The 27,477-nt window shown below is 39.5% G+C and overlaps 3 protein-coding genes and 1 long non-coding RNA gene across 7 annotated transcripts in view; 2 read left to right on the plus strand and 2 right to left on the minus strand.

Annotated features, from left to right (window-relative positions):
- Positions 1–27,477, minus strand: part of LOC110368156 (ICOS ligand) — a 502,595-nt gene that overhangs the window by 240,090 nt on the left and 235,028 nt on the right. The gene's annotated exons all lie outside the window — the stretch shown is intronic.
- The window catches only part of LOC118565830, a gene marked incomplete in the record, with an annotated part of 395,980 nt that overhangs the window by 137,711 nt on the left and 230,792 nt on the right, over positions 1–27,477 (plus strand).
- Positions 1–27,477, minus strand: part of LOC118565829 — a 47,061-nt gene that overhangs the window by 3,390 nt on the left and 16,194 nt on the right. The gene's annotated exons all lie outside the window — the stretch shown is intronic.
- Positions 17,048–18,043, plus strand: LOC105924560. Its single transcript, XR_004932670.1, has 3 exons — positions 17,048–17,099; positions 17,207–17,569; positions 17,679–18,043. It is a non-coding gene; the product is annotated as an uncharacterized LOC105924560 (long non-coding RNA).

Genomic DNA, 27,477 nt, shown 5'->3' on the forward strand with positions numbered 1-27,477 from the left:
ACTTTTCCATTTATCATCATTTATGGGTGAAGATGACAGTTTAAATAATTTCATGGTAAGCCTGCTGTTCAACAGCATGAAAGAAAGAAATACAGAGTGAAATAATTAAATGTATATTAAAATGAATTTATTTAACAAAAATTAAATTTAATTAAGTAATGTAATAATTTAAAAGGCATATTAAATTATTCAATGGCACATTTAAATATTTAACTTTACATTTTATTATTTCATGGTACATTTATTTATTTCATAGTGTATTTGCATTTATTTTTTTCATGATATATTTATTTATTTAATATTGGCCCCTTCAACCCTCCATATATTTGGGTTCATGGAGGAAGAGCACTAAATCAAGTCAAGTTCATTTGTAGCGCATTTCAGCAGCAAGGCAGTTCAAAGTGCTTTACATAATGAAAACATAAAAACATCATGAACACATTGAAACAGTCACTTGTTGTGAGAACAGTAACAAACATTAAATTGTATCAGGTGAAATCATCAAGACACATCAAATATCAATCAATCAATCAATCAATCAATCAATCAATCAATCAATCAATCAGTTTGTCAATGTTCCTGTTATTATGAGTTTAAAGCAACTTTACACAGGTTTTCAGTCTGGATTTAAAGGAACTCAGTGTTTCGGCTGACTTGCAGTTTTCTGGAAGTTTGTTCCAGATGTGTGGATACATTAAAAAAACATAGCCTTAATCACTAATATGAAGCTAAAGGTGGAAATTCAACTGAAGAAACTCTGATTACTTCTATCCAATCGGAGGCTGATCCGCCTCTGATGCAGCCAATCTGCTTCCAGCTACATCTTCTCGAAACCCAATCAACATCCACCGTTCACCTTTAAAAGCAACTCCAAATCATCTCTCGGCCTGCTTCCAGCAAGCACAAGACCCGTCGCTACAATGTCGGATTTTGATTCAGTCAACCCACCTCCATCCCCTTCTCCACCATCGTAGCAAGCCCATCTGACTTTTCCTCGATTCTTCTTCAACCTCGTCTTCCAGAGTATAGTTCCTCCGGACTCTCATGGAGTTCCCTGTCACTCTTAAAACGATCCGGCAGAAGACCGCCATGTTGAGCCTGGTTCTGCCAGAGGTTTCTTCCCAAGGGGGATTTTTTTCTCTCCACAATCGCTTTATGCTTGCTCATCATGGACAGTTTATGGACAGTTTATGTAAACTTTGTTTATTCAAGCTTGTCATTTAAACTCAAGCAAATCACCTTGCAAACCAGCCTCTATGGTTTAACCAACTTCATCTATCTAAACTCTGCCACCAGTTTCAGGCCCCGGGGGGAAATATCCCTATTCTCATACATCTGCTATCTACATTAAAGTATAAATCAGCGTTTATGTTTCCCGCCGAGGCCTGAGCGCCAAAGTCTAAAATTATTGTACCAATAAATTCTTCTAATTGCATTTCTCTTTTTGTGAGTTTTTCAGATTGAAATGACACATCATCATACTCATTTTAAAATTTCTTTAAAAAAATAGATTGGTCACCCCACTGTCAAGAGCTCTCCACAAACTAACACCTTTAACTGAAATACATCTTGCCATCAGCTCAGTGACATTATTTTTTTCATTTTTTAAGAGCTGAATTCCTTTTAAATTATATTTACTTTACCTTTTAAAAAAAATCTGATTTGGATGTTGTTTGGTAATTCTTTCTTGTGAGCTTTATACATCAATTTTGAACTCCTTTTCAGCTCCTTAATTTTCAATAAATGTAACTGTATAAATATTGGATTTGTATGATCTCTATCTCTACTTCCACTAATAACGCTCACAGCTCTGTTCTGTGAAAGGAAGATTTAATTTATATATGCTTTGCAGGCACTACCACGACACTTCCACACAATTAGTCAGATATGGTACAATCAATGAGTTGTACAATATATACAAACTTTTTTGTTCAAAATCTTCCTGACCTTATTTATTACAGCAATAGTTTTAGATATGTTACCTTTAATATAATCCATACAAGGTGCCCATGACAAAATTTCATCAATAGGAAGACAAAATCTTCATTTATTTTGTTTTTCTGTACTTTGGATCCTTCAACATAACGTTGGTCATCAACACTTTTTCAGCTGCTGCAAAATAATAAAATTTGTTTTACCAATATTTGAGGACAGTCAACTACCTCTAACACTTTTTTAATATTGTCTCCAGGATAAAAAAGTTTTATCATCTGCAAATCGAATGCACAGAAATAATTAAGAAATAATAGTGATATCATTAATATATATAAGGAAACGTAAAGGTCCATGCACTGAGCCCTGTGGTACTCCACAACTAATATTTTGCACAATAGATTTTCTGTTAGTAATCACTACAAACTGCCTTTTATTTTTAAATAACGTGTACATGTGCCACTCCCCTAATACTGTACTTGTATAGCTTTTTCAATAATACTGAGCGATCTAATATATCAAAGGCTTTTTATAAATCCACAAATACACTCAACAAATATTGCTTTTTATCTATTGTTGTTGAAATCTCTTCTAGTTTTATTTTTGAAGACTAGTTAAAAAACAAACTGAAATTATCTTAATAATGTTTTGTTTTTGAGTGAAGGATGATTATGGATGGAATCTAGTTGTAATGCAAAGTCAGACAAAGAGCTCAATAAATCAGCTGGACACGCTGTTGCACTTTAAAGGTTTACTGGGAAAAAATAAACCAAACAAAAAAGTGGTACAGGGAGGAGAAATAATGTACAGATGTCAGGCTGCTCACAGTGAGAATGATGGGCAGACAGGAATGTCCAAAAGGACGAGGCAGGAATTAAAAAGCACAAAACGTCCAGGTCGTGACCAGAATCAGAAAGCCATAGAAGAATCCAACGAGGGCAAAGCAAGAAAGGAGAACCCAGAAAACAGAACAGGGTCCAAAGCTGGCAACGCAAACACTGACACTGGATATCAACTCACACACAAACCTGAAGACAATCTGGCAGCTACTGGCTGAGAGAGGCAGGTTTAAATAGGCAGAGTCACAGGTGAAGATCAGGCAGGTAGTTAAGGTCAGCGCAGGTGCAGCTGCTCCCCCAACGACCTGAATGGATCAGAGCAGAGCAGAAAGTGGAAAACTGCCAGCCCAAAAAACAGAAAACAGGAAGAATAGATAACAGAAATATAAACAATGTGGGAAGAAAGGGAGCATGAATGAATGAAAGGGTGAACAAACAAAAACTAACCGGAGCAGCTGAGTCTCTGCACTCCCTGGTTTCTCTGAAGATGAAACAATGAATGATTCACTGAGGGAGATCATGAAGTGAAGTTCAGGATTAAAACCATCAGCAGTCAAAGAGGCTACAGCAGGATGTCAGTCTGATCCTTCATTTTTCTCTCAGAAGTTCATCATCCTGATCCAGAAATGTGGTTTCTAAGTCAGAAATGTACCAGGAGCTAATCTAATGTTTGACAGGAGGCTGGCAGGATTAATGCAAAGATCAAAACTCAGGTTGTTGTTTCTGTTTTTGTAACAGCAGTTCTCTGCAGCTCAAACACTTTTCAGCCTAATGCCACAATGTTAGAAGAAAATGTTAAAGCATCAAGAATAAATGACTCCAGTCTCACTGCACATTAGAAATGATAAACAATAAAACAAGTAACAGATAAAGTATATAAGACATACCTATGGTCCCTATTCCTTTGAGTCCAATGGTGCTCCGTGAGACTGAACTCTGTTACGTATTTCATAAAATAGTCCCACCAACCTGATCACACACGACACAACTCTCACTCTTCTGCTCTGACTGCTCGGTGCTCAACACTTGGCAAACTGGAAAACTTGACTAACCTGAATAACACCACCCAACAATAACCGACATGTGTCTTTCATCCAATCAGAGCATTCCTTGCAAATCCTGTTGTCAGTGTGATCAACTTAAAAGCTAAATATGGCAGAAGCAGTCATGTCTGAACTTCAAACATAACAGCTTTTAGCTGCATGACGCATTTCAACCAGTTGAACCACTTATAGCACCTTGACAAATAATAACCTGCCAGACAACTTTCCTCAATTAGTCAACAAACTCAAACTGATGTAATGAAGGATTTTTCTCCCCTTTAGTTGATCAAAGAGCTCCACTGTTTATTCCAGCTTTTTCACAATTGTTAAAACGGCAAACATTTATTAAATTAATTACTCTTTTGACACAATTACTACTTTCACTTTAATAGGTGCATTTTGTAGAATCCATAATTTTTTACACATTTTTAAACACATTTTCAGCCAATAAATCAGATATTTATTGTATTGACCTCTGAACTATAATCTGAACCACACAAGGTCAAAGGTGAACATGATAAAAACCCAGAAATTAAACCCAGAAATTAAAACAAGAGTCAGAAGTGATCAAAGTTCAGTCTAATGATGAGACAAATAACCCAGTTAAAGGTGCAAACAGGTTAGTAGGAGATTCCCATCAACAGCAGACAGAAAGCCTCCAAAGGTGGATGGACTGTTGTTTTCTGCTAAATCTACATGAACAGTGATCAGATCTCCACCAACACTAAATCCTTCAGAACATCAGGTAGAACTGAAGAAAGTTTCCTGCTGACTGCAGCAGAAATTCAGACAGAGTGAGACCTCTGTGTCCTGAGTGATGGAGGGATGTATTGTTCACTTTACTGTTTCATTAGAAACTGAACACTTCAGAGGAGCTGGAAGAGAGATTTGTTCTTCGGCTGCAGTCTCTGAAGTTCACTATGAAGCTTCTTTCTGGTCTGCAGTCACTGAAGTTCACAATGATGCACAACTTTTCATTTCAGCAAACATAAATCTTCCTGCTGATCTACAGCAGGAAGATCACCAGAAAATAGGGGGTTTTCAGCTGACGTCACGCTCACGTGACTACTCAGCGCGTCCGCCATATTGGGTGGCAGTCGTTTCGCACCGTTGACCTGCATTGTATGACGCCTTAGGCAGTATTGGAAGTGAACAATGGGGAAAACGTGTTTAATGGTTGGTTGCACGGCCCGTGGAGGTGGAGATCAACGCTCTTTCTATCGCCTACCAGCCGTAATAGTGAATCAGTGTGAAAAAAAAAAAACAGCTGTCTGAACAACGCCGTCACCTATGGCTGACACGGATATCCAGGTCCGATTTGGACGGTGTTAAGCTGGAATACGCCAGAGTCTGCGGTGCTCACTTTGTCACAGGTAATTAACTGTTAAGTATTTAAAACATATAAGAAGAATATATTAATAATAGGGCTTGGGCGTTATGACTTATTACTTTCCGCGGCTGTCGTGTTGACTGCCTCCGCCGCCTCTACTGCCTATTACTACCGCATACTGTACTCCCTCTCTCAGCCGTGTTTTAATTTGATTAATTTCACCTTAACTTGATTTCAACCATGGTAAACCGTTGCTGTATTGTGGGCTGTAACAGCGCAACACATGATCGCCATGGGAAAAACATAGAAACAGATTAATTTTCCACCGCTTTCCTGCCTGGAGGCGCAACCACGGAGAACAACTGTTAGCGATAACAAAGAGTCGGCTCGCTTGGATCGCGGCTGTAAGCCGACCATAACTTTCCACAGTATCCCGATGTCAATGAGAGTGTGTTCTAAACGTTTGAAACACATAGCAGCAAGTTAAAAGTACATTACATGCGCGAGTGGTTGTTAGCACTGGCGGTTAGCAGCTACTAAACTAGCATGGGCCAGAGCCCGTCTGAGCGCAGCTTACCTTTGAACGAGTTGCTGTGTTCCCACTGTTTGCTGGCTTTATGATCTGCAGCTCCTACCGGCGCCAATACGGTAAATACAACTTAATTTTGCACTGGTCATTGTTCTGCTTAAATAATTAAAGCCGCGAGCGGCGTCGATCGGCCTTGCAGCCTTGCACACAGCCAATGTGTTGCACCGCCCGCCGGCGGCGGGCGGTGCAACACATTTGCGTCGGATTGTTTACATTTTTACCATCTTATTAAAACTCACCCGTCCACGTATGATGGCGATTTCCTTGATGTACATAACCAGATGTGAACTGGTTGTGAGCCTCTAGATCCTTGTAAGCCCTCATTTCCTCAAGAGTGTGCAGAGGGTTTTCACCGAACACCAGGTAATGCACTATGTCGCCGTGCTCTACATTTGGCCAATCATCTGGATTACGGCTAAACAAGGCACCGTGGAGGGCATACGGGTCCATATGGTCGATCACGGAACATTTCCTCAGATATACGTCCTTATCTGGTCGCTCTAGCGTGCTGGCGTACTTATCCATTCGCGATACGATAATACGTGTAAGACAACTAGAGATAAGGAAGTGTGCCACCCAATATGGCGGACCGGAAGTTGGCCAGTGACGTCAGTGAAAACACCCTATTCATGGTTCTGACTTCCATGCTTTCTGACCTCAGCCTTCTCCAACCAAGAAGTATTTGTGGGATATTTGCTGAATTTATTCTCTGATGAACAATGTGTGATTAAGATGATGAAAAATAATTATTTTATATATATATATATATATATATATATATATATACCAGCATGTTTCATTCAGCAAAGAATCTGTTGTGTTCTGTTAACTGAGTGGGAGCTCGTGCTGAGTGTGAGAATGTTTTAAAAATGTTTCAGGTTGAAGAATCGTAGCAAATCAATCCTGAAGACAGTGAAAGGAGCTTTTATTAAGGGGTAAAGGAGCAACAATGTTCAGGCCAGAGCCTCTCGTTGTGGAAACATCTGAACTAAACCAAAGGAGGAGAGAAGTCTGCAGAGGAGAGGTTCAGTTGTGAAATGCTGCAGACCAACACAAAAACGCAAGTTATTTTTCTGCAGAGATGGGCAGAGGAGCCAAAAACGGAGAACAGCGCTCCCTTACAGTCTGGGCTCATCTCCGCTGGGCTACCTCTGTCTTTCGGCCTTTATTGTCGGACATCAAAGAAGGGTGAGGAGGTGACAGGAGGTTACATGTGGGTCGGTATAGAAAGAGGGGTGCAAATTTATCGGGGTTAGCAATCAGTCACCTGTAAGATGCACAGCTGGATAAGGCAAGACATTCCTCATCTGGGAAAACCACTTGTTCTCCCTGCTTGAAGTTAAAACAACAGAACATTCCTGCAAGCCAGCTCATGAAACAAACCAAATGCCTCATCAGGAGTCGCCATCAGTCAGTGTCTGCTTCTGGAGGCTGCAGCTTAGATCTAGGAACAATAGAGCGCTGGACATCCCTGCATGTATAATTGGCTATAGATTTATGGATATTATTATTTATTTATGGCTATAGATAAATTGATTTTCATCCTATAAAGATGAATGCGTCATTTTCAAGCATCAGATGTTCTAATCTCTAAAACATCATTGTTTGTTGCTGCAGAGCCGCTGACCCCAGAACTGAGCTGCTCTCCTTTATTCACTGATACGTTTTCCTCTCTGACACCGAGGAGCTTAGGCAGCAGCTGACCAATCAGACGTGGAAGCAGGCAGGATCCTGTTGGCTGGATTTGCTCGGGGGAGTTTAGCTCTGAACAAGGAATGGGTTTGTTTGTTTAGCCAGTTTTGACTCCGGTGCTCAGTATGCAAAAGGCGGGATGGAGGTAACTCTTCTACCACAGGGCGTTCTTTGTTTTTCCAAAGTTATCATGAAAAACTAAACATGCAAACTTTTGTAGTTGATCCAAGCAGACTTCAGTTTGTTTTGCTGAAAATAAAACGTGGATTTTCAAACCCTTGAGGTTAACCTGCCGTTAATAAGCCTCTGTTATGCTATTGGTGCCTTTTAGATAATAAGCTGCAATTCCAGAAATCCCTTTTTAACCATCAGCTAATGTTCTTTAAAACGTAGAAACGGGAAATCAGGATCTGATGTTTTCAGTTCTGGACCAGAGCTCAGTGGCTCAGAATGTCTAAAGAAAGCTAACATTTCTCTATTTTTAATTCAATTGCTTTATTTTCCACTGTGGGGGAATTATGTTTCAGTAAAATCCATAAAGAGAAGGACAAACATGGGTAGACAGGTTCACTGAGGCCTTGCTGCCCTTTTCAAAGTGCTCCCTTTTCTCAGAATATAGAAAATATATAGATAAAAATGGTTGAGGGGGAAAAACTGCATTGCTCACATTTCTCTTATCAGTAGACAGTAAGAGAAAAATCTTCACCATTTTTAAGTGTGTAAAACCACATTTTATCCCTGTCATGCTGGGAAAATCTGTTTATCACCATCAAATGCACTTATCGGACAACATATAGTATATTTGTTTTAAAATATGCAGAAATTTTTCTGCTAGGATATGGGTTTTAACACCAGGACACAAAAAAGGAGAGACTGGCATCATCATATGGGTCATATTCATGAGTGGCAGCGCTTTCTCTTCACTGTTTTTCTACAACATGCATGAATGACAGGAATATAGGGTGTGGCTTTGTAAGCTGCAGGTATCTGAACAGGATCCTTCTCACGATAAGAAAAAGAGCAGCTTCCTCCCAAAGCAAAGGTGAGCCCTCCGTCTTTCTGTCTAAAAGAGAAATATGACATTATACGGAGAAATTGTTGGCAGCTGGAACCTGCTGTATTTTACGCCCAGGATTAATGCATCAGTTATTTCACCGAGCGTCATGTAGATCCTGTTTATGGGAAGGAAATAGAGAGGCACGTAAATAAAATATATTCAGAGGCTCCAAGTTAGTTCTAGTTTATTCAGAATCAGCTTTTTTGGCCAAGTTTGTGCTCTCTAACTAGGGAATTAACATCAGATCTACTCTGATGCCTCTGTAAATGTGGTGTAGGACTCTTTGAAGGGGAGAAATAAGTCTATTTTCAGTATTTCAAAAATCTTTATTGGTATTATGTTTTACCATAGTACATTTTTAATGAGATAGACACCGGCTCAGAATGCACACAGCTTACATAGAGTCAAAGACATAACAAGACAAAACATTTCCACGCTTTTTTAATTAAATCAATGGATTGCACCAACAAGGCTTACTGAAAATTTTAAAGGGTTCAAATAGTCTTTAGGGTCTAATGAGACCAAATCCAAGTCCATAAAGTCAGATAGCAGTCTCTTCATAATATAGATTACTGTGTTGTTGCATGAATTCATTACCCAAACGCTCCATTGTTGTTACATTTGTGTCAGCAGTAAATACTGTGCACTATATTTAAACCTTCAAGTTACAGAACTGCACAATCCGCATGAATAGGTGTCCATGCCAGACATTCCCTAATGAACTAGAGTTGCAAATACGCACTACCACTACTGCTTTTTTAATAAGTAACAGACAACAAGGTGACCATCTATGGTCAATGTTACAGCATTGTCACTTTTTTAGATATAATATTAACAAAAATATAAGTGGCTTTTATCCCGACTCGTACCTGCTGTCAGGTTTTAACTTGCTATGAAATTCATATGGCAAAAATAATATCAAGATGCACTTCAGTTACATTAATTTGTCTCCTTTTGTAGGGGTATAATAATAGTATTCGTCATACTGGTGACCACGGGTCCAGACCAAACAGCAGGGGGCACTGTTTGATCTCTTGGTTTTATAAAAAAGTGTGAAAATATGTCTTGTTGTGTCTGTGCTCATTCTGAGCCAGTGTCATTCCTGTAAAAAAAATATAATTATGGTAAAAAATAATTATAATAAAGATTCTTGATTCTTGAAATACTGAAAATGTACATTTGATGAAAAAATAAATTTTTCATCAAATAACCAAATATGATTGTTAAATAATTTGAACCAGACTGCTGTTGATTCCAGTAATAGTTCTTGTTTTAGGGTCTTGAGTCTTTCTACCAGTCCAGTTCAGAGACCAGGGTCCTCTCCTTGGTTCCTGTTCTCTCTGGTTCTGCTGTGGAACCGCAGCGGTTCTGTTGGACCTCTTTAACCTTTCTGCTCTGTTCTTCTTCTCTGTCCTGCAGTTCATAAAAACATCACAGCTGTACCTGGAAAGAACGTCTCTCTGCCATGTCAAGTCCTCAACAAGAAACCTGCTGTCTTTGTAAAATGGACCCGACCTGATCTAGAACCAGAATATGTCCTCCTGTTCAGAGATGATCAGCTGGATCCAGAACTCCAGCATCCATCTTATCAGAACCGGGTGGACCTGCAGGACAGACAGATGAAGGATGGAGACATGTCTTGTCATGTTTGGTTCTGGAGAACGTGACGACTAACGACACAGGAACATACGAGTGTAGAGTTTTTCAGAGAGAAGCAAACCAAAAGAAGAGACGCTCCTTGACCTCTGACCCCATCGCTGTCATCTTCCTGGATGTAGCTCCTCCTCCAGGTGAGCTGTCAGTGTGTCTCTTTGTCTTTAGAGTTTCCAGCAGCTCCCTGGCTGTTGTCATGGAAATGGCTTGATACTATGCATTCTGGGATTGAGAGTTTTTACCAGCCCTCTTTGTTCTCTGTGTGTAGTTCAGTACTTTCAGTTCCTCCAGTGGTTGGGTCCAACATATTTAACGTTTACATTCTTACATCCTGTTTTTTTCTGTCTGCTGAGATTAAATGCTAAAAGAAAACCCAACAGGATCAATATTTTCTCTGACAATGGATTAATGACAGCTTCCAATCATGAGTGAAATGTGTGTTTCTATGAATCCTCTTCATCTTTTGTCCTCCAGCAGCGACTGATGTCTCCCAACCTCAGAGACCGGCTCTGGATCCAGAACCAGGAGGTCGGTTTTCTTCAGACTGACCTCTTCCAGCTGCCATCCACTGACAGTGAACAGTGGATCTGCTGATCCACTCTCAGAGAAATCACTGTTTCACTGCTTCAATGGACTGAAGGAGTTCAGTCAGGATATCGTTAATTTGTCTCCAACAACTCCTGCAGGGAAATAAATACATTTTATAAACAGACAGACATGTATGTCTCAGTCAGATGCAAATCAGCAACCCACCCGCCATTAGAAGCTGTTGATTGATGGAAGTGGAGTACTTGGTGGTAACCCTGATTCTGACTGAGAACGTTTCTAGGAGGATGGGCCTCCTTGTCTTTAAAAACAGCAGCGCTCCAACTGCAGGTTGCTCAAGTGCAAGCTGCCAGAATTGACAAAGACTCCTGGATAGGTGTCGAAACATTTTCAGAAAGAACTGAACGAAAGCCTGGTTGCCTTCAGTTTAAGCCTGTTTGCTGTTGCGAAGAGCTGGATAACTGAGAATTCGCACCAGCATTCTCAGAGTCTCTCAGAGAGCTCCTATCTTAGCCTAAAAATTGCTACCAAGGAGTCTGAGTTTCTGAGTTTTTCAGAGAGTTGCTGAGAGCAACTCTGAGTAAGGAGATTGCCTTAGGGGGAGGTGTGGTTGACCGCGTTGCTGTGATGCTGTCTTTCAAGAGCTATGATTGGTTGATAGCACAAAACAATAAATAAAACACAAAAATGTGCTCCCAGCAATCAAATGACAGAAATTACTGCCTCATGTTGATAAAATTAGCAAGATGTATTGGCTGTCACACAACATCAAAATTATTTGACTCACCTTATTGAGATTCTCATCTATTTGCTTATTTTTATGTTTACTCACTAGTCAATTTACCACCTTTTTCTAATTGATATTAATGTGCATTTACCTTTCATGATTTTACTGGGTTTGTCTGCTTATATGAAACGGTATTTGGCAAAATAACCGGCAGGAAAGGGAGAAAAAAAAGATAAATAATTTTAAAAGATTTGCAGCAGCGCATCTCTCCGGTCATTTCTGGGAGGTTAAGGTATAAATAGGCAGACTTTGAATCGTATCGCCACAGATCAATACACCTTTTTCTCTGTAAGTGTTGATGCTTTTACCCCCCCAGCCTGGAAAGTAAAGCACTGCGTGCAGCAGTCAAAAGCGAGGAGACGGCATCACACAAGTGAACTTCTAGATGGCCATTTGGGCTACTGACTTCATGCAATACAGAAAATACTTTCTCAACTCTTTTATATATTCTTTGTAAATTTCTACAATTTTTATTCGTAATTTTTCAACATTTTCTTATATATCCTCTATAAAATGACATTCGGAAGAGCCATGCCTTTAATCCGTTGGGTTACTGAAACTAATTAATTTCCCCCTATGGGGATGATAAAGTTTATTTTATCAAAAGTTCTAATTTTATGAGTGTTAAAAAAGTTTATGTACTCATTTCCTCCCCTGTTTAGGTGGTGGATCAGCCCAATGTTTCCACCATTTTCCTGCTTCAGACACTCTTAGGCACACAAAAAGTCCTGCTCACTAGTCCTAACATTTTGTCACTTTAGGAGCTCTCTTAATGTCTAAGATGCTTTGTGAATAATTTTTATCTCACCAAGGTAAAATTTCTAATTCTCTTAGTCTTAGGAATCTTTGTAAATACGGGACCTGGCTTGTTGTCTTTGTCTCTCCAAATAGAGCCATCAGTTGTCAGGCTTCAGTTTTTACCTGTCTCACCCAGGACAGTTCCAGCACTTTCCAGTTCTCGTGCAGCCCAATTCTCACTCCACCTCATCAGTTCCACCTGCCATTTCTAATCAAGCCCGGACTCAGTTCACCTGCCATCCTCCCTACTTATGCTCCCTTCAGTCTGCTCTTCCCTGCCGGATCCTCTTCACTCAAACCTCATCTGCGAGCCAGAGTTTCCTACGTCTGCCTACCTGTGACCCTCACATCAGTCTGATGGATTCAGTCTACTGCCTGCTCCAGCTCCGCCGCGTCCCCAGCCTCAGCCTTCTTCACCTTCGCTTATCTTCTCCAGCCCAGTACAGTCTCTGGTCACCATCTCCGTTACTCAAAGACTTCAATAAAACTCCTTAAACAAAGCTCTGTGTGTGGTGGTGTTCAGGTTCATCAGAACAAATCCTGTCAGCAGTAACATGAATCCTTTCAACTACATTGGCATCATTTGAAATTTTGCATGTAAATGTTTCCTTGTGTGGTTGTAGTGTCCTGTCAAAAGTGTTAAAGGCAGTGGATTGAGAACACAGCCCTGAGGACACTCAGAGCTGATCATGATACCGTGAAATTTTCCAATGTCAACCAACATACTAGAATCAACGGGTAAATCGTGATTATTCAAAAAAAAAGTAAAAAAACAAAACAACTGGACTTGTTTTCCGTAGTTGAAGACGTTTCGCTTCCTCTCCAGGAAGCTTTCTCAATTCAAAAAGTCTGGAGTAATGTGGAGTAACAAGCTTTATACTACTGCCCAAACAACGACCTTGTAATGGCTTAGACAACATGCAAATTCAATAGAAACAAGTCCACCCCCTTAGTAATGGGCGGTCGTTAAAGCCATTAAGCCAGCAGATTGGACCAAAACTGGTCCACTCCTCTGTAACGGGGAGTCATTAGGGTTGTTATTGGCTTGGTTTACAGGAACGATGTTTTGATCTCCCGAATGACGGTGAGAATTGAGGTGACGATTGGCCGGAATTAATCCTATAGCTGTGTTGTACGTTTTTGAGAGTTGGAACCTAAGGCCTGCTCCTCTGTTTAAGGTTGGTTTTTCTCTCTTAACGTAGATGGCTTCCTTCACACCCCTTTCAAACCATCTGTCTTCTTTGTCCAAAATGTGAACATGTTGGTCCTCAAAAGAGTGCCCTTTGTCCTTAGGTGTAGGTGGACAGCAGAGTCTTGTCCTGAGGAGGTAGCTCTCCTGTGTTGAGCCATGCGTCTGTGGAGAGGTTGTTTGGTTTCTCCAATATAAAGATAAGAACATTCCTCACTGCACTGAACTGCAGTCCAGTTGCCTTGTTTTTTACTTTTTTTGGATTGCCCTGGATGACTGAGAATCTTCACCAGCAAATCGTGATTATGTTTTAGTATTTTTCTTTGGAGAATTGTGGCATCGAACACTCAGATTGATGAAATGTATATTTTTTGAGTGGACTTTTCACTACCCACATGATTCAGTAGTTGCATTTTCCGTGCTGAGATAGTGATCCCAAAATTGTTACACATTTAGAAATGCAGAGAGGTGATGTAAGATTTGCATTAATGAATCAATAGATGGCTGAATTTTTTTTGAAAATGTCAGCAGAAAATGTCATAGTGAGAAAAAAAACAAGCATTAACAAGGAATTGAAAAATAAAAAGCAAATGATAATTACTGGCTGTTACTGGCTATTAATAAGGGCTGCCAGGTCTCTGTACGACCGGTGTCAGAGTCTGGTCCGCATTGCCGGCAGTAAGTCGGACTCATTTCCGGTGAGAGTTGGACTCCGCCAAGGTTGCCCTTTGTCACCGATTCTGTTCATAACTTTTATGGACAGAATTTCTAGGTGCAGCCAAGGTGTTGAGGGGATCCGTTTTGGTGGCCTTAGGATTGCGTCTCTGCTATTCGCGGATGACGTGGTCCTATTGGCTTCATCAGGGCGTGATCTACAGCTCTCACTGGAGCGGTTCGCAGCCGAGTGCGAAGCGGCCGGGATGAAAATCAGTGCCTCCAAATCCGAGACCATGGTCTTGAACCGGAAAAGGTTAGAGTGCCTTCGCCGGGTTGGGGAGGATGTGCTGCCCCTAGTGGAGGGGCAGCACATCTTGGTATCTTGGGGTCTTGTTCACGAATGAGGGGAAGATGGAGCGGGAGATCAACAGGCGGATTGGTGCGGCGTCTGCTGTGAAGCGGGCGCTGTACCAATCTGTTGTGGTGAAGAGAGAGCTGAGCCAAAAGGCGAAGCTCTCGATTTACCGGTCGATCTACGTTCCTACCCTCATCTATGGTCACAAGCTTTGGGTCGTGACCGAAAGAACGAGATCCCGGATACAAGCGGCTGAAATGAGTTTTCTCCGTAGTGTGTCTGGGCTCTCCCTTAGAGATAGGGTGAGGAGCTCAGTCATCCGGGGAGGACTCAGAGTAGAGCCGCTGCTCCTCCACGTCGAGAGGAGCCAGTTGAGGTGGCTTGGGCATCTGGTCAGGATGCCTCCTGGACGCCTCCCTGGTGAGGTGTTCCGGGCACGTCCCACCGGGAGGAGGCGCAGGGGAAGACCCAGGACACGCTGGAGGGACTATGTCTCTCTGGTGGCCTAAGAACGCCTTGGGATTCCTCCTGAGGAGCTGGCCCAAGTGGCTGGGGAGAGGGACGTCTGGGCCTCCCTACTGAAGCTGCTACCCCCGCGACTCGACCCCGGATAAGCGGAAGACAACAGACGGACGGACGGACGGATGATAATTACAAATATGATTTTTCTGTTTCAAAAAATTATATCATATGATTATACAGTGCAAAGTATCTATGAACAATTTTACTTATTTAATTAATAGCGACACATTTTAGTCTAGATATAATTTAATACCCTGTAACTGCTTTAAGTTGAATAAATAAGGCAGCTTTAGATAAATTTGCAATTTATAAGATTTTGGTGATTTTTGAACCCCGTGGAGTGATTTGTTGTTTACCAGTTAACTAATGCAATCATCAGAATCAGAATCAGATATACTTTAATAATCCCAGAGGGAAATTCAGCTGACATAGGCATTTTTTTTTGTGAAAAACACGAAAGTAAATCTACGTCATGGCATAAGCTTTCAGAGCCACATCTGCCCTATCACATGACCCACTGCATGATCACTTCTATATAGTCTCCTAGACACTGAAGTCATCATTCTTATCGATAGATGGTTGTTATAGGGTCAGACTAATATATAACTGTTCAAAACTGTAGCTGTTCTCAGTGTAGTTTCTGTTTTTTTTTTTTTTTTTTAACATTTCTATACCTGTTAGCATGGTTTGGATCCTACAGGAGTTTCTTCTTGTCTCTAAATGTAAGTACGTCGTAACAATTCCTTTAAAGTTTTTGATATATTCACAAAATAAACCCATCCATGTCTGTGTTTTTGTTTATTACCTATAGGTTTGAGGCAGGATGGCATTGTGGTGTAATAGATATCCATTTGTTATACCTATTTGTGTTGTCCATTTTAGGGAGATTTATCGTCTTTTCAAGAATTCAAACACCTCAGATAAAGTACAAGTCTCTGGTGTAATTAACAACAGAAACCACACCACGACATTAATGACTTTTCCCCTGACTTTACAGTTACTGGCTTATTGAGTTGAGTGCAGGCTATAGGAACATTTTCGTTGTTTTCATTGTAAATACTTAGAACTAGATCAGGATATGAGATGGACCATATTTAAATTCACAATTTGAATTCAACACTATGAAAACCAAGACTTTGGGCAAAACAAATTAAATATTTTTTTCCATTTTTATCACCTGCTTTTAAATTAAAGAAATTCAAATGTGCATAGTAAATGACGAGATTCAGAAAGATGATCAGTGAAAGCAGCTTTTTATCATGCTATAATTAATTGGATCTTTGCGTTGTTGAAAAGTGTGTTTCTGAATGAAGTCTAAGTGACGTAGATGTTTAAGTCTTTTTGCTGTGATAACTGTACTTTAATAAATTATTTCTTGATTTTTTTATATCTTCTCTTAAAGGGACATGGTTGCTGGTATTCATCATGCTCTCTTTTTGGGCTTACGGTCAGTTTAAACTTTAATTTTATCATCATCATCATTTTAGATTAAAAGTTAACTTATTGTTAGGTGCATTTTTTTTTCATTTACACTTTATTTAAACAAGACAGACACACAAACAAAACAAATGTATTACATTATGTTACCTGCACAAACAAAAACAGAAAAGTGAATGAATTACAGATGCTTTACCTATCAAGTTAAATTGTTGGGTGATCATGACCATCATTAAATAAAAAAAACAATATAAAACACCCACAAAGATCAGAACTACTTCTTAGCCACAGCCTTTAGTTCCTTGTTTTCTCTTTTGTGTTCCAACAGAATCTCAAGCAACGAATGAGGTATTCAGCGTGCAAGAGGCAGAGAACCAAACAATCAAACTGAATCTGCCCTTCACAGCTTCTACCTCCAGTTCTTTAAGCATCAGCTGTCGTCGGACAACAGATCAAAAGGTCTTGTATGATTAGCATACAAAAAAAAGTGTTGTGTCAGAGCATCAGGATGAACAGTTTGCAGGACGGGTCTGCCTTGACAACACTGTTCCCAGGAAAGGACAAATCATACTGGTAGTGTCCAGACTGAGGACTGAAGACTCTGGTCTGTACAGCTGTACATTTAAAGATGACTCTTATCAGACTTTTCACAACTTTAAACTCCACGTTTACCGTAAGCATAATGTTTAGAGGTTGCAAGAGCAAACTTTAATTTAAAAACTAACATTTGTTATTATTGTCTGTTGCTCAGCGTTTTTGATATTCTGTTACTTTTACCAGCATGTTTAGTGCCAATAGACGTGAATGTGACACAGAGCTCCTATCTGGCAGAGAAGGACAACAACATCACTCTGGAGTGGACCTTTACCTCCACACCTGACTGCTCCTCAGACGTCTTGACTATCTCTTGTGTCCGTGTGAATGATGGCGTCATGTTATATGAAAAAGTAGCAGGTGTTGTAGCGTCAGAGATTCAGGATGAACAGTTTTCAGGACGAGTCCAGAGTGACAAAGACGTCCTCAGAGAAGGACGAATCAGACTCCATGTGTCAAATCTCAAGATTGAAGACTCTGGAGTTTATAATTGTATAGTGAGGATAGGTAATTGCCTTGGCTCAAAGAAGTGTGCTCTCAAAGTCACTGGTAAGTGTGATGTGATTGACCTGTAAAAACAAAACTATTAGAAGTTACAACAGCTCCTGTTTTAATGTCAGACATTCAAAGAGTTTTTTTCTTCTATCCTTCACTACAGAGTCTCTTTCACCGATGCACCATTACCCAACAACTGCCCCCCCGCCTCCAGAGAATCAGAGCAGAACAAGACTACTATATAAAGTATCACCAGGGATTATTTTTTTCCTGATCATTTGTTGCATTATTTTTGTGAAGATAAGAAAAAAAACTGAATCTCTGCTCCCTGAGACAATACCTCTCCGTGAAAGGAGGGCTCGGTCCTAGGGACCATACGTAGATGCTCTTGTTTTTTTGTGGACTTGATATGGGTAAATTCTACTGCTGGATACATTTCTAACAATGTTATTTGCAGATGTAAAACATATAACTGACTTAAAGAGAAATAGCAATGAGAACTTTGAATAAACTTTACAAGCATTTTGAATGGAATACCCACAGTAGCAATCCCAAAACCTGATTGTATTGATGGCAGAAAAAAAAAACACAACATAAATTACAGTGATGCAGAAGTAATTTTGTTAATTTGGTTTAATAGTTTAAGAAGCAAGAAGTACCATTTGAGGTTGAGTGAGTCAGCAAACCTCACATGTGGTTATGTCAGCTGAGCTGATGCACATGCTGATAATAAAGAAAATCCTTTAGAAAAAGCGAAACCAAAACTACTAAAAACCTTTGAGAACATTTTAGTTCACTTAAGGCTTTTAATGATCACAGGAATCCATATTTCTTATGAACAAACACTGCACTGAATTGTTTTTCTTAAACAATAGAAAATCAAGTTTAATGAAATCTAACGGAATTTGTTTTTTGATGTTCTTGCTTCTTTGTCTTTTGTCTAAAACAAACTTAAAAGTGGAGAGGTTAGAAGGAACACAAACAAACTGCACAAAAAAGAAGCTTCAGTATTTCAGGTAAGGTTGGTTTTAAAATGTAACGGCCCGTGAAGGGGAAATGAAAGTATTAAAAGTTTTTCATGCTACAAGCAAGTATTATGTGACATCCAACCAGCATAGCTACTGACATATCATCCGGGTATAGCCCTGCTACCGTTGATGCTGATCCAGCTCTTGGCCTTAACCCTGGCCTTGGTGTCACAGGATTCACTGGAAACCACACACACAACATTAGGATGTGATTACATTTTATTTCTACTTTCTGTTCTCACAGAATTGGGTTCAAAGTCGTATTTGACGAGTAAAGGCATTTCATATTTTAACTGTGATGTTCTAATATGAAGGATAAAACACATTGTTTTAACTGAAAATGAAACAATGCTGACAGGTCCTTCATTGTCAAGTTCACAGTTTTATTTATATCTCTTACAGTTTCAAAACAGCATTGATGGTTCCTGCTATGGAAACCGACTGAAGAGTTAAGATTTTTCACCAAAAAGATCAAACCCACAGTTAGAAAATGAAAATGAGTTGATGTTGTGCCTAAGGCCAAGATAAAGAGGCACAGCAGTGATAAACTAAGACGACTTATGGTGTTGCCTGGATCTCCAGTATGTGGGAGGGTCCAAACAGAGTAACCATACACTTTCAGATTGAGTACTGGGCAAAAAGGAGGAGGAACTGTTTAAATTAGTAATTTAGGATTGCCAGTTCATGGTATTAGACACAAGTGAAGCATGTGTGTGATCTCTAAGTGCAAAAAAGAAATGGGAAGCAAAGATTTGGGAATACACAGAGCTGTTGTACAGCCAATGCTAAACATCACTGCAACAGTCTGCAAAACAAATATGATTCTAAGCGGTCCAAGGTACTGAAGGATAAGGAGGAGATGAGACACATGTATGATGACTACAGCCCTAAGCTACTGGCAAAAAAAGCAAAAGACGAGGTTGAGAGGACAGGCCGTTGCTAATTTCTTCTCCACTGTTCATTCTTCTCTACAGTGAACATGCGGCTGTAGGCCTTCTAAAAATACTGAATGTTCAGCCGGGCTACGAGCATCAGTGCGTTGCTCAACAACAGCGTCTGGCAGGTTAGCCTCATTTTTGGCCTGATCTATAAGGCAGTCTGTTAATGACTTCTTGACTTTGTTGATTTGTGCACTGCTTACACTTCTGGGAGCACCAAAGCCATCATTTAAGATTTGGTTGGACATTTCTCTATAGGGAGGTAAAGGATATGCAGCATGGAATATTGATGATATTAGTGTGTTTAGTGTGCCATGATATTCATGTGAAGCTGACGTCTTACAATAATCCAAAAAGCTGGTTGGTCATCAATCCTAGAAAGTATCACATTACATTTAAATGATATTGACTTATTTGAACAGATTATACAGTGTATATTGTTATGTTTGACGGTCAGATAATATGTTTTTGAACATATTCAAATGAACAATAAATTAAAAACATGGTTGGTACCTCCTTACCTATAGTCCACTATGCTGGCAGCACCCTTGTGTGTTTTTTGTTTTCATAGTTTTGATTAAAGGCCATATTTATTTTGTAGCTAATTGAGACCTAAGTTTGTTACAACCCTTAGGATGGAGCTCTAGGAGGCGTAGGGTGCAACACAAAACGTATAGAGTAGATCCACAACCCAACAACTGGAAACTACCGAGCCAAAACCAAGCATTGTGTAAAAAAATGTATTATACCATTTTCAGGGTTTTGCACATGACTTGAAAAAACAGAAGGGAAACAATAAACTCTGGGATCTCCAAGGCCAAAACAACAAACAAACCCACACCCTTATGCCTTAAAATAAACCAGTTCTTGTCTGACAAAGTTAAAGAACAACACCTAAGGTTAGCCACAGGAGAAAGCAAAACAATTTTGCCAAAACAAGATGATCCAACCACAGAACTGCTCCCAGACACCCGCTACACAGGACCAAGTCACACAGTTAGCTAAACCACAGATGCCTAGGGGCAAGGGATGTGGAGCTGGGTGACTGAAGCTTTTATGGAGTCCACTGATGAGGAGGAAATCACTTCAGCTGTGGATCACGGTGTGACAGGAGGCCTGCAATCAAACAGGAGAAGAAGAGAAAGAAACTATCTCATAGTAAGAGCCCCTAGAGGCCAGTAGATGTAACGGTATTCAAGCCCCAGCTCTAATACTTTCAATTTCAAATCTAATACAATCAGTTGACAGAACACATACAGTTAGATGTGCTTATGACATCCAGTGGGACCAGAGGTAAGAAAAGAACAATAGCAAACAGATGGGACACCATGACACCTGGACAGTTGATGCAGACGAGGGTGTTGGACGTATCAGTACATAGTTGTCAGTTCATAGTCACCTGTCCAAATTCATCCCATTTAATTTCATTCAATCTACTTTAACCCATAACAGATTAAATTGTATATGAAGACATTCCGTTGAGTGCAGTTAAATACAGTTAATCATGGAATCCCGGTTATTACCGTGTGCCAGTAAAGCATTGGGTAACAGTGGAGAGGAACCACTCCTGTTAAACAGGAAGAGACCTACGACAGGTGAATACCCAGGTGTATGATGTTCCAACAGCACAAACAGCATAAAAAACATTATTACATCGAAACAGCACTTATTTTACAGCAAACTTTAACATATTTGATCAAACAGAAAGTAAAGTAAATCCCACTAAGAACCTCGCAAATAAGATTCCTTAATAAATTACAATATCAATCCAAAGTGTCCTTGTCTTAGAAGTTAAGACCCCTGAGCAAGTAAAGTTTTTTTAATCATGTGTTATGTTATTAAGAAAAAAGGAATTCACTTTACAAGATAAAAAAATACTTTATTCATTTGTGCTGGCATACAGTACATGGTACAATCAGGTGAAGTAGACCTTTCCACAAACGGCAGATGTTGTTATGCACCATCAATGCCTGGTTTGCATAAAACCCTGAAGAACCCTGCAGAACTTGAAGAAGAGAAATGTTTTGCCCTGTATCCCACAGCAGTCATGAAGGAGACCCTTAGATGAAAAAAGTCCAGTCTTCAAACTATGTATAAATAGGATTTTATTCTCAGCACAGTCAGAGCAATCTTAAGAAAACGTCTCTGATAGAAAAGTGAAAACAGGGCCCCTCCGTCATCTGTGGTCAGATGTATAAAGGAACCACCAATAATTACTGTATCTGATGAAATGTGTTGTTGTTAGTGTTTCTCTGGATCACAGTCTTGATAATTGTCCACATAAAATAAAACAACCAGAAACACTAAGTTAGTCAACAATGCTAATCTATCATACTATAAACAGCCTAATAACCAATTATGATACAAACTGTAGGCATTAAAACATTTACCATTTTAAAGGGTTTGTGTTACTCAAAACGTAAAATAAGTCCTCTTCATCAGCAGCTTGATATAAAATACAAGATTTAAATGTTTAAAAATGCCTTTCATTTAAATAAGTAACCGAAAGTAACTTTTTATATCACAGGCTTCCCTTTTGTCCTACTAGAACACCATGTAAAACATTTACCAAAGACCTGCTTCTTCCACCTTCTAGTAACATCCCTAAGCTCTGAACAATGGCCTCTAAAAACGAGCTTCAGACGTTAATCCCTGCTTTTTTAAATAATGTTTACTTTACAGTAGTAGTTTGTATACCCGTCTAAACAAAAAGGAGCTGGCCCGTCTACAGATGCTGCTGGGATCTTGAGCCACTCTAACGGTAGAGCCCACATGTTTAAAAATCTCACCACTAGCTCCCTGTAGCTCATGGTATCAGTTATAAAATTCTAGTTTTGACATTCAGAGCACAGCATGGGCAGCAGCCCCTTCCTAAATCTGTGACATTATCCAGCCGTACAGTGCAGCTCGTAGCCAGAGATCCTCAGAGCAAAAACCCAAACTCACTTTAGGACTCAAGGAGACGGACCTTTCCAGGCTGAGACTATTGCCTGAGAAAGGTGTCATATAAATAAAATGTACTTTCTCACTTTTGACCTCATAAATTTACTGCAACATATACAACCCTGCCCAAATAATCCATTTCCTGCATTCAAAGACAAAACCTTGACAAGCTCAAGCCGTAAACTTCTTACAGTGTAAACATTGCTTGTTTTGCCTGATTTAAACTGGCAGCACTCGACCAGTTTTTCAGGTTTTCATATCACAGAAATCTATTACAAGACCCAGTTTGTTTAATCATTACTAAACAGATATTCAGACGGCACAGATCCAATCCTGTCGCACTGTTTCCTCACCGAAAAACGGCAGAGGTCAGAAAAGTAACGTAAATGCAGCCAAGTGTGACTCCCTTCTGTCGTTTCTTCACTTCAGATAGCCTGGGGTGTGACACTTGATGAATGAAGCAGAGGAGGCCAGCAAAGCTAAAGCTAAAGCTGCAGCGAAGAGTCCCAGTCCAACGCAAATACCAATTCTTCCTCGAGTCGCTGGTTCTAGTTGTCCTGTCACCCATATTGGCTCCTCGGGGGCTGTAAAGAATTAAAAAAAAGCAATGCCGTTGAGTAAAAAACAAATCCTACACATATAAATCAGAGCACCAATTTCCTGCATTATAATGAGACATGAATGGAATCAGATCTGACTGTAAATTGTTTTAATCTTAATAAGAAGTCACAAAGTCATCAGCAAAGGGTGTGCCACTGTGCTTTGGTTCTTTTTCCTATCAGAAATGCTGGATTTACTCTGTAGGAACAGAGGCGAGGCAGATTTAACAAATATATCAAGAACTGTAAACCAGTTTGGCGGGTTGTTAGAGAGGATCAAAGACTAGAAGGATTCTCATATAAAATATTGTATTTAACTGTTTTCTGATCATACTTTACTGAAGCTCTTCCACAGGATGCTTATTAAAAGAAGGTTGGTTCGCTTTCCCAGCATGCATTGCTGCCTTACAATCTTTGTTCTCCTGTTTTTGTATATGTTTTAGTAGATGCCATGCATAATCGTCCTACCCAATCACCAATGCAGATAATTACTTTGGAGAAAAGTGTTTTGTGCTTTTTTCTCAGTATTTTGTGGCACCAGTGGTCTTTATCCACAGGGTTCATTCGGGTAAGGTGAGGAGAGACGAAATGGACTTCCACCAAGGCCCCGCCCTATTTATTTTTTTTTTTTTTCAAATTAGTCCAACAGATTAGCAGGAAAACCCTCAATGGCCCGTTATTACCCAGCTGTTTTAGGTTTACACTCAACAGTCCTGTGTGTGAACTGCAAGGACTCCAACTGAAGGTTTCTGGTGTATGTAGCAATTAACAAATATGCAAATGTATCAGATATCAAAATTTACTTGTCCTGAATCTCTGAACAAAAGAACGATACGCAGACGTGGAAATTGTCACATCTTCCCACCCTTTCAGACTTTGCGCAGCCACATGCTTCTTTTGCTCATGGAAATGATAGATTTAGAAGAGTCTTTCTGATATTTGAAGAACCCTTTGAAACGTGTCTTTGACTTGTGGCACTGATTTTTAAGGAGATTCTAAAAAAAAATCCACAGTAGTGTTTTTCTCCTTCTTCTGAGCACATTATTCGCACAATGACAAGAAACACATATAAATTGTTTATGTGTGCTTCTTTTTCCTTATGGAATGGTCAAGTTTTTTTTTTAAATGAGCACAAACTTACCAGTGATGTTAAGAGTAAACACTTTCACCATCTTCCCATTTGCTTTGGCCATTCTGCAGAGATACTCGGCCGAGTCCTCGGTCCTGACTCTGGCCAGCTGAAGCCGGACCCGCCCTGCTGTCAGGGCTTCTTCATCGCACCGAACCCGACCGGCAAACTGCTCGTGTTGAGCTTCGAAGACGCTGCTGTCCAGATTATAGAAAACCTTCAGCTCGGGTAACTGGATACAGTGGATCTTCAATGGCAGCTTCGGATGCAAAGCGCCACTCTATTGTGACGTTAGCGCCTTCTCCAGCCTGGAAAGTGATGGCATCTGAGTCAGGACCTGAGTCAAGACAATGGCCAAGACTCAGAAACATCCCTGAAAGCAAGGAGATTAAAAAAAAAGTTTATTTTGTAATTTAAACTTCTTTTTAATGAGTTAACATATACAGTAGCCTACAGTAAAAAAATAATCTATGCAGACATTTGTGTCATAACAGTTATGTGAAAATAAATAAAAGTAATCATGATTGTGAAAGGTTTAGTTTTTGGACAAAACACAAAAAAAACAAAAATGTTTAAACAACAATCAAGGCATTTCTTTGAATTTTAAGGGAAAAATCAACTAGTCTACAAACTGTCTGATAAAAACAAAAGCGGGGGAAATTTTGCACACATGCCTGATTTCAAACCGAGCAATTATCTGAGCTACGCATGAAGTGGACCCGTTGTGGCTTAGCAAACCGGTAGCAGCGTGACTTTCGCTGGGGAGAACGAGTCGGTTCTTTCCTTTGACTCATATCTTAGTCATGCCTGTATGCTTATCCAACAGGCAGTTGTTTACAACCTCTCATAAATCTTAATAAGTAAGTGTTTAATGGATGTCATTAACCTGACACTACAACATGTCTCTCATATAAAATGAATTTGCCTTTCCTGAAGCACTTCAGTCCCTTCACGCCAGTGAAATCCTTTCTCTTTGCAGCATGGATTCAGCTCCAAAATAAAATATATTAAACTTTGTTGACATTTACAGGTGCAGCCTACCCTTGTAGGAGTATTTTTTCATATGTAACCGGTGGTTTAAAGCATGTCGACTCACCACAGACGACCAGGGTGATGGTGACGAGCAGGGGGTTCCTGTAGATCATCTTCCTGAACAAATGCAAATAAACCTATTAAAGGGTCAGAGATGTCGGGGAAATGTTGGAAAAACAGTTATCAGCTAGCATTCAGCCATCCGACTGCATACAACCTGAATAACCCGCCACACTGATTGCTTTCTCACACACACATTTCCTCTGTACCAGGGTTGTCATAGTGAGATTTACTCACAAATAAAAATCTTCCCCCGGCTTCCAAAGTTGCCAGATCAAAACAGATAACTATCAATTTGCTCTCAGGCATGACCTGCCACCTTATTGGCCCGACAGGTAATTTTTTTTCCTTTGTTTTGGAGATAAGGTACAGAGAACCACTCCCTCTCCCGCTTCTGTTTACAATAAGGTGTTACAGGTGATAAACACAGCTGGTCTCCTAGGTCACAGAAAATAGAGAAATCACTCAATTTGTCTAAAATAGGCCCAGAAAATCCCTCTAAATGCTCAACATATAAATATGGTTAGATCAGTAACATAAATGTATGAAACAGTTAAGTGGTTTGGGTTTCAGTTACCCTTCAAAATGATTTTTTTCCCTAAACAAGCTGTTTCTATAGGGACACAGGTTGAAGTAAATAAACAAATCTGTGTCATTTCATGAGGAAATAAACTTGGCAGAGTTGATCCCAATGTCAGAAAAATGATCAAACTGCAACGAAGAAAACACTGACAATAGCTTTCCTTTTGCAAAAAGGTTTAAAATTAAAAGAGTCACTTATATATTTTAAGTGAGTGAATGCTTGTTTTGGTGTATTTATCTCAATGCATTAAGATGAAATATTATCCAAAGCACAACTTAGCCACTCCTAGATAAATTCCCCCTTACGTTGCTCCACAGACAACAGGTTAGTTTGCTTTCACAGCAACTAAGCCCTTATTTGTTCAGGTGATACTAAGACTGAGATTCTCGGTAACAGACCATTCAGACGGTTCTGGTATGATGCAAAAACAAATCAATTTGAGAAATGAACTAAAGGCCACTGTAAGGTACAACGGAGGATCTGTGATACTGTGGGCCTGTTTCTCATCCAATGTGTGGGGAACCTTGTTATCATGTAGATCTCCATTAACTCTCTGAAATACCAGCAGATTTTAAAGACAGCGAGTATCCTCGGCCAGAGAGGAAAACATTGGTCATCACTTGGTCTTTCAGTAGGATAATGATCCATATCAACACAGAAATGGCTCTTTGGACACAATATCATCCTTCCATGTTTCTGTGGTGTGGAAGGTTTAGTAAAAAAAAATCAAATCCTACTTTTGATTTAAATATAAGTATTTCATGAAAAAAAATTAGATTTTGAAAATGTTCAAAAGGATATTTTGTTATAACTATGTTGACAAAAAAAAAAACCTGAGATCACTTTGCAATTTTTTTTTGATGAACATTCATTAGCTTACTTCTGTTTTTTGAAAGCAAAAGAAAAAAACAGAATGAATAAAATGTTTTTTTTTGGTTTAAATATAACAGATACGAGCAGCAAGTTTGTTTTTCACTACCGCTGGGTGCAAATATAAGATAAGATAAGATAAGATAAGATAAGATAAGATAAGATAAGATAGACTTTATTGATCTCACATTGGAGAAATTCACATGTCACGTCGGCTCAGAATCAGTAATCATAGGAGTAAAAGTGGAAATCCTGCGATGCACAAAGACGTCTCCGTTCGGATAATCACATACAGATAACATTTAACTTTTTAATTGTTCTTTGATATTTACCGATAAATTACAATAATATTTAGGTGGTCTTTTCAGTCCCCAACATTCATCATGTTAGTTCAAGCATTACAAACATTTGTTTTCTCTAACTTTGTATCATTTTAACCTTACAGTAAACCTCATTCCCTTGTCTGATTGTTTGAATATGTAGCTCCTTCAAATATATTTTATCTGCTGCAGGTAAAACCGGTTGAGCCATGCTTATCTGTTTATTCAAAAACTTTCCTTTAAGGACCAGAACAACATAAAGGATTTTTTCCAGGGCAACAATGTTGTGTGGGAATACCGATGACAGAAGGATTTGTTGGTTATTCTGCAGTAGTGAAGAAAAGGCTCTGGTAAAAATATCAAAATGCCAAATCAAATGTTGATTAATAATTAAAATGGGTTGGAAAGACCATAGCAGACTTATCTGGTACTCAGACTGAAGAGTTGAATAAAAGGCGGT

The sequence above is a fragment of the Fundulus heteroclitus genome, chromosome 14 (genome assembly GCF_011125445.2).
Source record: "Fundulus heteroclitus isolate FHET01 chromosome 14, MU-UCD_Fhet_4.1, whole genome shotgun sequence".
NCBI classification, from domain to species: domain Eukaryota; kingdom Metazoa; phylum Chordata; class Actinopteri; order Cyprinodontiformes; family Fundulidae; genus Fundulus; species Fundulus heteroclitus.